The following is a 13010-nucleotide window of genomic DNA, read 5'->3' as shown; positions in this document are numbered from 1 at the left end:
CCATGCAGTCATGCTAAATTCATTAACCATAAATTTTTAAAAATTTTTTTAATTCGTATTTTTATTTCAATGTTTTATAAATTCTCTGTATATTATCATATTACTAGTGAATACAAATATTTGTATTCCTTCGTTTTTGCTGGATTCCTTTTATTTACTTCCCTTGCTTTTTATTTGCTAGAACTGTCCAGTACAATGTTGAATAAAAAGGATAAGAATGGACATTCTTGCCTATTCTAGCTTTGGAGGGAAAAGCATTCAATCTTTCACCATTAGGTATGATGTTAGACATATATTTTTCACTGATGGTCCTTATCCAGTTGAGGGAGGTCCTTTCTACTCCTGGTTCACTGAGAGGTTATTATTATTATTTTTCTAGGCATGGATATTGGATTTTGCCCAAAGATTCTTCTGCAGGTATGGACATAGTATATATTTTTTCTAATTATTAGCATGGTTAACTACAGTGTTTTAATACAATTTAATATAAAATAAAATGTTATTTTAATATAATTTTAGATTTAGAATAATTATGAAGATAACAGAGTTCTCATATATCCCACAATCAATTTATTCTGCATTATTAGCAACTTAAATTGCTATGGTACATTTGTTACAATTAATGAATCAATATGGACATTTTGTTATTAACTGAAGTTCATACTTTAAATTTTTTTTCTTCATTTTTAACCTAATGTCTTTTTCTGTTCATGGATCCCATCCAGGATACCATATTATATTTATCTGTCATGTCTCCATAGGCTCCTGTTGGCTGTAACAATTTTTTAGACTTTCCTTATTTTTTAGACCTTGACAATTTTGAAGAGTACTGGTCAGGGATATTATAGAATGTCCATCAACTGGGATTTGTCTGATGTTTTTCTCACTATTAGACTGGGTATATGGATTTTGGAAAACCACAGAAATAAAGTGCCATTTTTATCACATCATATCAAAGGTACATACTATCAACAAGATTTATCACTGTGGATATTGACCTTGATTCCACAGATGAGGTAATGTTTGTTAGGTTTCTCTACCAGAAAGTTACTCTTTTTCACCCTTTCCATGCTGTAATCTTTGGAAGGAAGTGACTGCAGATCCTACCTTTGAGGAGTGGAAAGTTACATTCTACCTTTTTGGGAGTAATGTATCTAAATAAATTGTTCAGAATTCTGAATAGGAGATTTTTCTACCCTCTAAATAAATATAAAAATAAATACATATTTGTTTAGTTAATAATTTATTCTTTTATGTAAGACTCAAATATTTATTTTCTCCTTTGGGTGATAATCCAATTACTACTTTATTTATTTTGTTGCCCAAATTGCTCAGCTTTGACTGTTAGAAGCTGTTTCAATTGGTTTCTCTGTCCCTTTGACATATTCAAATTATTGGAGTGTTCTTTAACTAATCCCTTTCTTACTTTATGGCTCTGTAAGATAAAGCAGGCACCTACTGCCTTAATCCTAAAAGTGGCCACTTCTCCAAGAAGCCCTAATTCCTGTTATTGGAGATAAATATCAGAAACCAAGATGTGGGCGCCAGTTGTACACATTACTACTAGAGTGTCATTACTTCTTGGTCTTCTCAGCTGACAGATCAAGGATATCTCTCTGTGTACACTAACCCATGTGTACACAGATCTCTACATTTTTTTCAATACATTTGCATTTATGGTAGGTTAAACATGCCTTCGTTGCTGATGTCTCCAACTCTAATCCTCCCCACATAGATCATTCTGCCTCCTTCCTTTCAAATCTGTAACCAGTCCCTTCAGTATGGAATCTGGCTCCCACTTGCCACCATCCATTATTTGATTTTAGTGTACAGGTATAGCAGCTTTAGAATTGTTAGCCTAGGAATAGGAAACAATTAAACAACTTTATCAACCAAAGTACAGTTCATTTTACTTTTAATCTTCTAGACTGCATTCATTTCCAAAGTTACTTTGGTCATAGTGTTTATATCAATCCTTTTCTTGAGGAGATTTCACACATTTGTAATACAATTAGTTTCTTTTGTTATGGTTTTCATTGTGTGCCGGGATCTCTTTACTTTCTAAATGCTTTAGATAATTTGCATATATTAAAGTTTGTTTGTTTATTTATTTATTTATTCATTTATTTATTTATTTTTGCTGTAAAGATCTATGAAGATATCCAAATGAATAGTGCCATGCAACCACTATCAGAGTATCATACCGAATTAGAATGCTTTCACATCCCTGTCACCATTCAACCCTCCCCTATCAATAAACCCCTGCCAAACACTGATATGTTTACTATCTCTACATTTTTGCTTTTCCCAGAATATCATGTAATTCAAATCACAGAGTATATGGCATTTTCAGACTGGATTCTTTTATTTTTTTTAAGATTTTTAAAAAATTTATTTATGAGAAATACAGAGAGAGAGGCAGAGACACAGGCAGAGGGAGAAGCAAGTGCCAGGCTGTAAGCAGTTTTGAGTTGGGCTTGTTTGTTTGTTTTTTGAAGTCCTGTATATGTATGTAGTAGTTTGGGTGTGTATATATAGTAGCATTTCAAAATGGATGTACTGGTTTAACCTCCTATCTTTGGAAAACAGATGGCTCTCCATCTTGTTACACGTATGTTAGAGAAGTAGCGAGCTGCTCTGCTATATGCCTTAAGCCAATATTTACTCAATAGGTCATTATTTTTTCAATGGCAGTGGAATAAACCACTTTTACAAAAATAAAAATAAAAAAAGTGAGGTGTTTTGGTATAATACCTTTTCAGGTGTGTGTATACATGGATGCATGATGGGGGGTGGGGGGCGCATCTCAGGGTCTTCTGTGACCTCACAGAACTGTCAAACTGTACAGTTTTCCAATTTGCCATATAAATGATGGGTTTGCATTTTAGTTGCAACTAAATGTTAGTTCCAAAGTATGTATCCATTTTAATGTGTTCCTCTAACTATTGCAAGGTAAGATGTGAATTTTAAAGTTGGGGTTGGGGGCTTAGGCACGATGGCACATCCACAGTCATATCACTAGGACACTGTAAAGGGACAGGCCTGAAATCACAGCCCCCACCACCATATATTACAGTCTACAGGACAGGGTGTGCTAGGAGAAGTAAGGCTCACTGTGACCAGTGAGAAGCCTTTGTGAGAAGATTACCTGAGATGTTCCCCATCAGGTAAGCACACCCCTGATCCTGTACTCTTTGTCGATTCAGAGTAGGTGGGAAATGGTCAGGTGGGGGTTTTTCTCTTCCATAGCTGTGAGCAACATCTGAATCTCCTTGTCAAAAACAGATTTGTCCAGCCCAAGCTGCTGCAGGGCACAGTCCAGGTGGTTCAGGGCTTCGCACAGCACCACCTCCCCATCACGGTCCAAGCTAATCCAGTGCAGATTCAAGGTCTTCAGTGATGTGCAGACAGTGAGAGCCGAGGCCAGCGCCTCACAACAGGCAGTGGTGAGCTGCCACATATCCAGCCCAAGATGCTCTACTTTACAGTCTGGATGCTTCAGAGCTTCACATAACTGCTTGACACCAGCATCTTGAATGTCATTGCTCCCTAGTTTCAGGATCTTTAGTTTTTCATTGCAAACAAGAACAGCAGAGAGGTTCTTACAACAAAGAGAAGTGAGGCAACAATCTGCCAACCACAACTGCTCGATGTGGCAATTCGGGTGCTTCAGTGCCTCACAAAGAGATGCCACTCCATCATCTTCCAGGAAATTTGACTCCAGATCGAGAAGGGACAGGGATTTGCTGCACAAAAGGGCTTGGGAGATGTAGTTACAGGCCACAGAGGTGATGCAGCAGCACATCAGCAGCACACAGTCTGGGTGCTTCAGGGCATCACACACCATCAGCAGCATGCCTTCGTTCCTCAGGGGGGTTTCTTCCAGAGAGAGCAGCTTCAGCTTCTTGTTGCAGACAAGGACAGAGGCAATTTCTTCACAAGCTTCTGCTGTGATGTCACACATTCCCAACATCAGCTCTTCTATGCTGCATGCCCGGTGCTTCAGCATCTCCCACAGCTGTCTGACATCCGCGTGGGAGAGGCTAGAGCCCTGTAGGTTCAGGTGGTGTTTTAGATGAGGGGTATGAGGAATGGCCTTATGCAAGGCTGGGCTACTTCCAAAGTCAGAAGCAAAATTATACACTTAGTAATGAACACTGATGAGGTTGCAGCCGGCCAGGTGGGTCAGCAGCCCGTCCAGGCTCCCCCGTCTACCTTGACCTGGCCTCTCTGCCCAGCGGGAGCAGTGCCCAGCTAGTGGATGAGGAATCCTTCCCGCGGGTGCGTGCACTCTGCTATGTCATCAGTGGCCAGGACCAGCGCAAGGAAGAGGGCATGCGGGCCATCCTGGGTGCACTGCTGGCGGGCAAGCACAGGTGACCCTGATCCCCAGCTTTGATTCAGGGGTAATGCCCGAGGGGTACGAGGAGATGCACGCTGGGCACCAGGCGCTGGGCATCACCCTGCTGGGCAGCAATAGCACCGTCTCCATGCAGGGTGAGGCCTTCCCCGCCTGCAAGGTGGAGTTCTAGCTCCGTCCCAGACACCCACCCCCTCAGCCCGGAATCTGCTACTGTCCCGAGATTCCCCTGCATCAGAAATAAACCAGGTACTCAAACAAAAAAAAAAAAAAAAAAAAGTGAGAGAGAGAGAGAGCTCCCTGCAGGAGCCCGACGTGGGACTCGATTCCAGGTCTCCAGGATCACGCCCCAGACTGAAGGTGACGCTAAACCGCTGGGCCACCTGAGATGCCCTGGATTCTTTTAAATAGCCTTATGCATTTAGGATTCATCCATGTTTTTGCAGGGGTCACTAGTTTGTTCCCTCTTGCTGTGTAGTATTATATTTTAAGAATTTATTACAGTTTGTTTAAGCATTACTCCATTGAGGGGCATCTTCCAATTCATGGTGATTGAGAACAGAGCTATTATAAGCATTCATGTGAATATTTTTGCTTGGGTATGTTTTCAAACCATCTGGGCTTGTACATAGAAATGTGATTTCTTGGTCATATGGAATCTGCCCACATGGCTTGACCATGTTGCATTCCTACTAGTACTGACTTAGAGTTCTTGTTGTTTGGACTTTGATTGAGTTCTAAATGTTAGCCAAACTTTCATTCTTGGAATAAAGTCCACTTCGTCATGAAGTATGATTCCTTTTATACAATTTTGCATTTTATTTACTAAAATAACTTTAGAAAATCGTGTACCTATATTCATGAAGGATTTTAGATTCTAGCTTTCTTTTCTTTTAATCTCTTTGTCCGAATTTGGTTTTAGAATAATGATTCATAAAATGTCCTCACAGGATGAGTTGAGAAGCATATTATCACCTTTAATTTTCTAGAAAAAATATCTAGCATTGGTATTATTTCTTCATAAATGTTTTGAAGAATTCATCAGTGAAGCCATGTGGACCTGGAGTCTTCTTTGTGAAATGATTTTTGACTGAGAATTTAATTTCTTTCACAATGTCCACTGCCCGTTTGTTACTCTCTGCTTAATCTTAACCACACTTTAATCAACTTTTCTCCTTCTCACAGGCTCCTGAACTCTTGTCCCCAAGTCTAAGAAAACTATAAAAAGTAAGACATTCCTCATTATTCTGAGATCAGCTGACCACAGACAGACACTTTTTCTGTAGGATCCCACTAGCTCTTTCCTCTTTTTGCTCAACTTTCCTTTAAAAGATCTGGTTTGGCTTTGCTTATCCCTCCTTACCCTATTACAGAAGAATCTTTTCCTGTTCAATTCTGTGTTGCTTCCAGTTTTCTGAAATCACAGTATTCTCCCTATTGCAATAACCTTTCTTTTGAGGAAAAAGAAAAATCTCTCCCTAAGTTCAGACCTGTTTGACAATGTATTTATTCACAATATATTTTTAGTGAGTTTAATAGTTTGTATCCTTCAACTGTTATATCCATTTCATTAAAGTTCTGGAATTTTTTTTTTTAAAGTTCTGGAATTTATTTGCATAATATTCATATTATACAAAATGATAGCTTCCTGTGTAATATTTCCATATTTTCAAGATCAGTAGTATCTGTAATGATTTCACCTCTCTCATTTCTTATATTTCTTATAATTTTTCTAATCTTTCTTATTACTCTGGTCAGAGGTTTATCCTTTACATCAATCTCCTCAAAAATCCAGCTTTTGATTGTGATTTTTTTCTATTCTTTTTCTATTTTCTAGTTCATCTATTGCCGTGATGTTTTCCTTCCTTCTTTCTTTCCTTCCTTCCTTCCTTCCTTCCTTCCTTCCTTCCTTCCTTCCTTCCTTCCTTTCTTCCTTCCTTCCTTCCTTTCTTTCCTCCCTTCCTTCTTTCCTTCCTTCCTTTCTTCCCTCTTTTCTTGTCCTATTTTGAGTTTATTTTCCCTATTTTGAAAAAAATTATTTAAAGGGAATCTGACTTTGTTGATATGAAGCCATTCTTCTCTTTCTTCCTTTTTAATAAAGGTTAAATGCTGCAAAATTTCCCTCTAAGTACTGCTTCACTGCCTCCCATGACTTTTGATGCACTGTGTTTTCATTCATATTTTCCTACTTGTGCATCAATCACAGTGCTGCCTCACTTATATTTAGTTCTACTGTATCTTAAAAAGAACAGTAATAGAGCAACTAAAATAATAATAATGCAACCAACACAAATTTGGACAAAGTAGTAGAAAAGGGTAGATAGGCTACTTTAAAGTAATTGAACATAATTGAAAATAATGCCTATAGCCAATAAATATATAATATTTGTTTAATTATGGTATTTGTAATTGATAAGTTAGTGAAAGACCTAGAAAGTGGCTTCCTCGGTTAGCAGAATTGGAAGTTTTCTGTATTTCAAGTTAGATCGAGAACAATGTATTTTTTCATGAAAGAAAAGTTTCAAGAAAACATGTGGAATACTTAAAATCACTGATGAAAAAATGCTCAGTTGTATGTGATCCCTAATATATAAAAACATCTATTTACTTTTTCAAATTGAAACCAAGATTGCAAAAATTGACCCTTAACTCATTTATAATATTTTTCTCTCCTAATCCATTTGAATATGCTGATTTAAGTATACATGTTCTAAATAACAAGTAATTCAAAGCCTATTATCTATAAGATACTAAATTGTATGTCTTTTTAACCTAAAACTTAACTCTCTAAGGCATTCAATTTACGGATAATATCTGCTCTATTTGATGAATGGCTGAAAGTGCCAAGAAATAACAGAGCAATGGTTAAAAAGTATTAGCATTTCAACTTTAAGGAGCTAAGGAAATGAGATACTCACAGGAATTAGAAATCATTAAATTTTTTATAATAAAGAAAATAAATGAAATATCAGATTGTCTAAGATACTGCACTACATTATAAGCTTTTACTATTATTGTTTCCTTGTATATCACTTTTTGCTACTTAACATTTGAAAAAAGTTTGACTGAAAATAACATTTGTTGGGTGAATGGTCTAATTAGTGAATACATATAGCTAAATTGGATTACACATTTCACCTTAAACTGTAGTTGTGATACAGATAAATTTATGGCGTTTTAAAAAATTTCAGTAAAATCAACTTCTACTTAAGACAGCTTCTGAAGTCAACACAATTAAACATTACTAATAGTGTCCAACACAGTAGAAAATACAAATATTATACAATAGAAATGTAATTCTTTTTTGATATTTCAAAACACAAATCATTATCATTTACTAATAATTGCTGTTGGCATTTAGATTACATGCTATATTCCTTACTAAATAGGATATATTAGGAACTGCTGAACAGAACACTAGGAGAACAGGAACTCCTAGACAGTAAGAAAAGAGAAGTGATTTGATTTTACATTACACCTTAGGATAGAAATGTGGGTACCAAGCAAAACATAAAGACAAAATTCAGTTTAGACATAAATGCATATATTTAACCTTAATGTCTTCATAAAGACATACATTCAAAAAAGTAATTGTACTGGAATTCCTAACAAAGAGAGGTCTTATGCAAAGGCCCTTATGTAATTTACTGTTAGAAATTATGCTTCTTCTTGGTATTATTTCTTCAAAAACAATGTTTATCTGTGTGGCATAGCTTCTAAAGGAAAATGTGATGACAATAGTAGTGTTAATTATTGGGATTCTTTTTTTCCATAATGTAAATGTTTAGGTCCACAGCAATACCCCAGGAAACCGGATGGAGGAATCAATTCTGAGAGGCTGAGCAACTTACACTTTAAGTAACATAAGTAAACATGTAACAGACCTGAAATTTGGATAAAGGCCTCAGACATCAAAGCTCAAACACTTTCCACACAACTGCCTTTCTTGTTCAAAGTTCCTTTTTGTTTGTAAAAAAATAAAATAAAATAAAATAAAAATTCTCAGAGAGAGGAAAGTTGATTTGTTCCAAATCACATCAAAAAGTATTCAGCTATCTCAGCTGTCACTAATAATGAGATCTATGAAGTCAGTTGAAATTATGGATTGTAATTTTCTTTCCTCTCATTTCTGCTCTCCACCATCTGGTGGAAATATAAAGAGAAATCCTCACAAATGTTGGGTGTTTTTATAGGAGTATGAGATTTTTTTCAAGTTTGCCTTTCACCAACCTTGATTTATACCCGATTTTAAAACATATTAAGTCTTATTCTCCCTCACTAGCAGGAGGGAGTAGCTGCCATAAATCCTTGATACTGCTGCTTACACAAAGGAAAGGATTGTCCTGGATTGCATGACATATATAATACCAGCTGAGGGACGAGGAAAATGTGACAGGAGAAGCATTCTCTAATGTCCTCTAGGCACAGAAAGGTATGAAGCAGGCCTTTCATTATCAGGGAAAAATTTAGCTAAATTCATTTGTAGTACTAACACTTCATAAAAGAAAAATTGTTTTCTTTCAAAGATCCAGTCATAAACAAAACAAATGGCATCTTCTTACCAATAAAATCCAAGTACCATCAATTATAACTGCTGGAGACAATTATTCTAACAATTAAGTAATACACTATGATGATGGGTATCAGTTTTTCTCATCCATATCAAAGAAATAAGTAGTCTACTTTTTCCAAAGCATGCAAAAAAATTGAATTTGAAAATGAAAACCAAGACTGAAATTTAAGTTAAAAACTGAAGGTCTGATAAGTATGATTTAGAACACATTTGAAATATCAATATGTTTTATGAGAAAACACAGAATATAGAGCTTTATTATGAAATGCTATAAAGTTTTCTAAACACATCTGATGATTTTTATTCCTTCAGAAGTAGCAAGAATCATATGCAGACCAACGCTTACCAATGTTAATTTTGGATCCTAAATAATTTGATTTAGAGGATTATGTAGCCATCATTATTTTAGATAGAAAAAGATATTAAAATTATGTTATATGAAAATGTGTAGATTGTTTCAGACATACTCAAAGACCCTAGAAAATACAATTACATTAATAATCCATGATATTCAGTGGTTTAACTTATAGAACTTATTTTTTAAATAGAGCCACCGAAGGACAGACAATGAGAAAAATCAAAATTTGAAAATATATTAAGCTGTGCTCTAGTCTCATTTAAATTCTGAGAAATAATCAGTAATGAGTAAAGGAAAAAAGAGAATTCAGTCACTCATTCTTTCATATTTTCTATTCTCCTTTAGTTTTAGTTGTGAATTTTAATTTTATCAGGTTTTTAGGCTAATTCTCTAATAACTGACTTAGCTGGAAATCCTCTCAGGCAGAAGATACATGATTAGAAAACAAATTTGTAACATAACTGAAAAAAGTTGATTTCCAAGTGGTTTTTACCAGGCATCTTGTGATACCTAGGATGCCCATTATACTGATAGAGTAGGCAGTTAGCTAGTTAGGAGCAGGGAACGGGACTGCCCGGCTGCTGGAAAAAGAAACCACCAACCACCTCCAGAGCAAAAACAGCTCAGCTCGGAGATACATTGGGGTCGCAAGGATGCCCTTTCCTATAACCGCTGCCCTCCAGTAACCTGTAGCTTCATTATAATACATTCACATTCCAATTTTGACTCCCCTTGCAGGGGATGGGTGCCATGACCATTCCAACAAGGACCAAGAAAGGGCCAAAACCTTTCTCTCCCTACTGGTAGGAGGAGTTCCTTAGATGATGGGAGGCAACCTCAATCAGAGACCACCCTAGCTATGGCCCATAATCCAGGCAAGTATAAAAAAGGCAGCCCCCACCCTCAGCACAGCTGCCACTTCTGGGCCCACCTGCTCTCCCACCTAGTGGGTGTAATTTCACTTTGATCACTATTAACCACTCAGTGTGACTCTGAATTCTTTCTTGACTGAACTAAAGAACCGAGGCTGGGAAACAGGACTCGCCTCTAACAGTGTCATTACTATTTTTTCTAGCAAACCTGAATTCGACATTATAAAAATGTGAATAAAGCAAGTAAAAAATATACCAATTTTAAAGATACTCTAATGGTTCTGTATTGACTGCTCATGTCCGCTTTAATCCATTCAGGATGAGCCTTGATGGCAATGATTGAAAGTAAAACGTAATGACAAAAAAAAGACATCACGTATACAAAAGATTGAACTACTTTAAGTATTACAGTTTCAACACAGAGAAATACATTACATAATCATATCAAATGAAGTAGACAGGTTCTTTTCCTTCATTTTTTAAAAAAGATGTATTTATTTGAGAGAGAAAGAGAGCAAGCAAGCATGCAAGGAGGAAGGGGCATAGAGAGAGAATCTCAAACCTACCCCGAGCTGAGCACAGAGCCCACCCAGGCCTCTCAGGATTCTGAGATCATGACCTGAGATGAAACCAGGAGTCCCATGCTTAACTGACCTAGCCATCCAGGAGCCCATTTTCCTTCATTTTTTATAGCTACTGTGCTATAACTGTTTTTGTGTTGTTTTGTTTTTGATGGTAATGCAGGAATATGTAATCTTACAAGATTGGAGAAATAAACAGCAAGGATCTAAACAGTCACAAACTTGCTCTTAAAATCATGTAGTTGAATGTGTGATTGTGTTGGAGGCTAACCCTAAGAGAGTTCTCCAAATTAACTTTCAAGTAAAACATAATATTTATGAAAAGAAAAGTGAGAAAATATACTAATTTGAAGCTAACATATATAATCAATGTCACCTGTAATCATAACAATTGTTAAGAACCTAGACTAGAAAAAGTTTGGGGAGAACTATATTTGAAACTCTGATTTTCTTGAAAATTGCTGGTATAGAGGTAAATAAATAAAAAAAAAACTCTTGAGTCTTTTTTGTATTATAATTTAAAGGTCATGAATAGACAATGCACATACTTATTGCCTGCATGTAAGTCAAACATCCCTGACACTTCACTCTTGCTACGCCACTGTTAATACTTGAACTGTGTTTTGAAATGTGCTTATGTGATGAAATTTCAATACGGGGATTTTATTATCTCATGCATTCTGTCTCATTTTATAAGATAGGTATTTATTGACACAACACTTCTAATTAAGATCCTACTTATTGTGAGAACATATGTGAAATAAAATGGTTTCTGTCTTTATATATCACTTAAATACACACTTACTCACTATAAGTAGATGTACGCATCTGATTACTCTATTCTGTCTTCTAGTTTAGTTGTGTCCAAACATTTACATATCGTTCTGCATATTATCATCTGTCTCTCTCTCTTTTTTTTTTTTTTTTCATTTTAGGTGAGGAGTTGGGAATTTAAAGGCAACATCTCACAGATAACCTCATACTGGTTCCCTTTTGTCTTTATCTAGTGACAAGTGCAGTTGTGCAAATGAGAGAGTTCTCTGCAAAAACACTACAATTCCTATATTCTAATGCCCTAATGATAAAAAGTATTTTGGTGTTGATGGTGGTGTTTTCTTTTTTGTTGTTTGTTTTTTTCCCAATATGGCTTCTCAACCCGGGTAAGAGATAGGGGCGTCCATTCTCCAGATTGTGGAGTAACTAGAAGTTGTAGCCTTAGTACTGGCATGGTTGCGTTTCAGTGTGATTTCATCAGTGGCTAACGAGAGAAACTGACCTTAGTTCAGTTCTGCATTGTCCTACTGTCTTTTCTGGAGTCCAAGTCTAGACTTTCTCCTTCAACTTTTCAATATTTTTATAGATGTCAATATTTACATTACATCACTGATGCTTAAGATACCTTAGGTGGTTTCTGATTCTTAACTATAACTGATGTGTGGCTATTTAAGTGTTCTGCTATAATTACTATATATGCTTTTTCTGAAACAGCTCATTTTGTATAAAATCATGCACCAGGAACAGAGCTTTGGGGAAGATTAGATTAGGGAAAAAACTACCAAAAACACTTTATACAACTTTGTGACAAGAATACTAGTGAAAGCAGGACCAAGACTAATAAAGCACCAATATTATTTAAAAGAAGGTATATCACATTCCTAATAAACACAGAAGTGCCATAAAAAGTAGAAGTCTTTATCTTTTTTCTTTAAATTTTATTTATTTATTCATGAGACACAGAGAGAGACAGAGACACAGGCAGAAGGAGAAGCAGCCTCCCTGCGGGGAGCCCGACGTGGGACTCAATCCCATGACCCCAGGATCACTCCCTGAGCTAAAGGTAGGTGCTCAATCACGGAGCCACCCAGGTCCCTCAAAGTCTTTACCTTCTATTGCAAACAGTAAACTTAGCTCGTAGGAAACTCTGAAAAGGTGGATGGCATTTTGTTGCAGAAATGAGGACAGAGGCAATTTTGTCACATACTATAATGATTTTTTTCATTTTTCTGCTCTTTTTTTCATTTCTCCTTAATGATAGATTCTGATTATACTCTACGTTTTTATCACAGGAACAGTTTTTCCTTTCTTTACATTTCTTACTATAGGGTTTTGCTATTAGATTAGGTTATTGTGCCCTTGGTCATTCAAGTAGGTTCTTGCGATTCCTGGGAATACAATATGGAAAACAAAATGCCCATCTGTTTTCCTTTACTTCTTGCTAGATGCACTGCATTTGGCATTCCAGATGGCTATACAACATCTATTATCC

At 36.2% G+C, this 13010-nt stretch overlaps 1 long non-coding RNA gene across 1 annotated transcript in view; it reads left to right on the top strand.

Annotated features, from left to right (window-relative positions):
• The window catches only part of LOC144302648 (uncharacterized), a 37628-nt gene extending 29314 nt beyond the window's left edge, over nucleotides 1-8314 (top strand). The window contains exons 3-5 of the long non-coding RNA XR_013369610.1: nucleotides 380-417; nucleotides 5546-5587; nucleotides 8149-8314. This is a non-coding gene — a long non-coding RNA (uncharacterized LOC144302648). The remainder of the gene's footprint in view (nucleotides 1-379; nucleotides 418-5545; nucleotides 5588-8148) is intronic.
• Nucleotides 8315-13010: the final 4696 nt, after the last annotated feature.

The sequence above is a fragment of the Canis aureus genome, chromosome 31 (assembly GCF_053574225.1).
Source record: "Canis aureus isolate CA01 chromosome 31, VMU_Caureus_v.1.0, whole genome shotgun sequence".
In the NCBI taxonomy this organism is placed as follows: Eukaryota; Metazoa; Chordata; class Mammalia; order Carnivora; family Canidae; genus Canis; species Canis aureus.
This window is presented reverse-complemented; position numbering and strand designations above follow the sequence as displayed.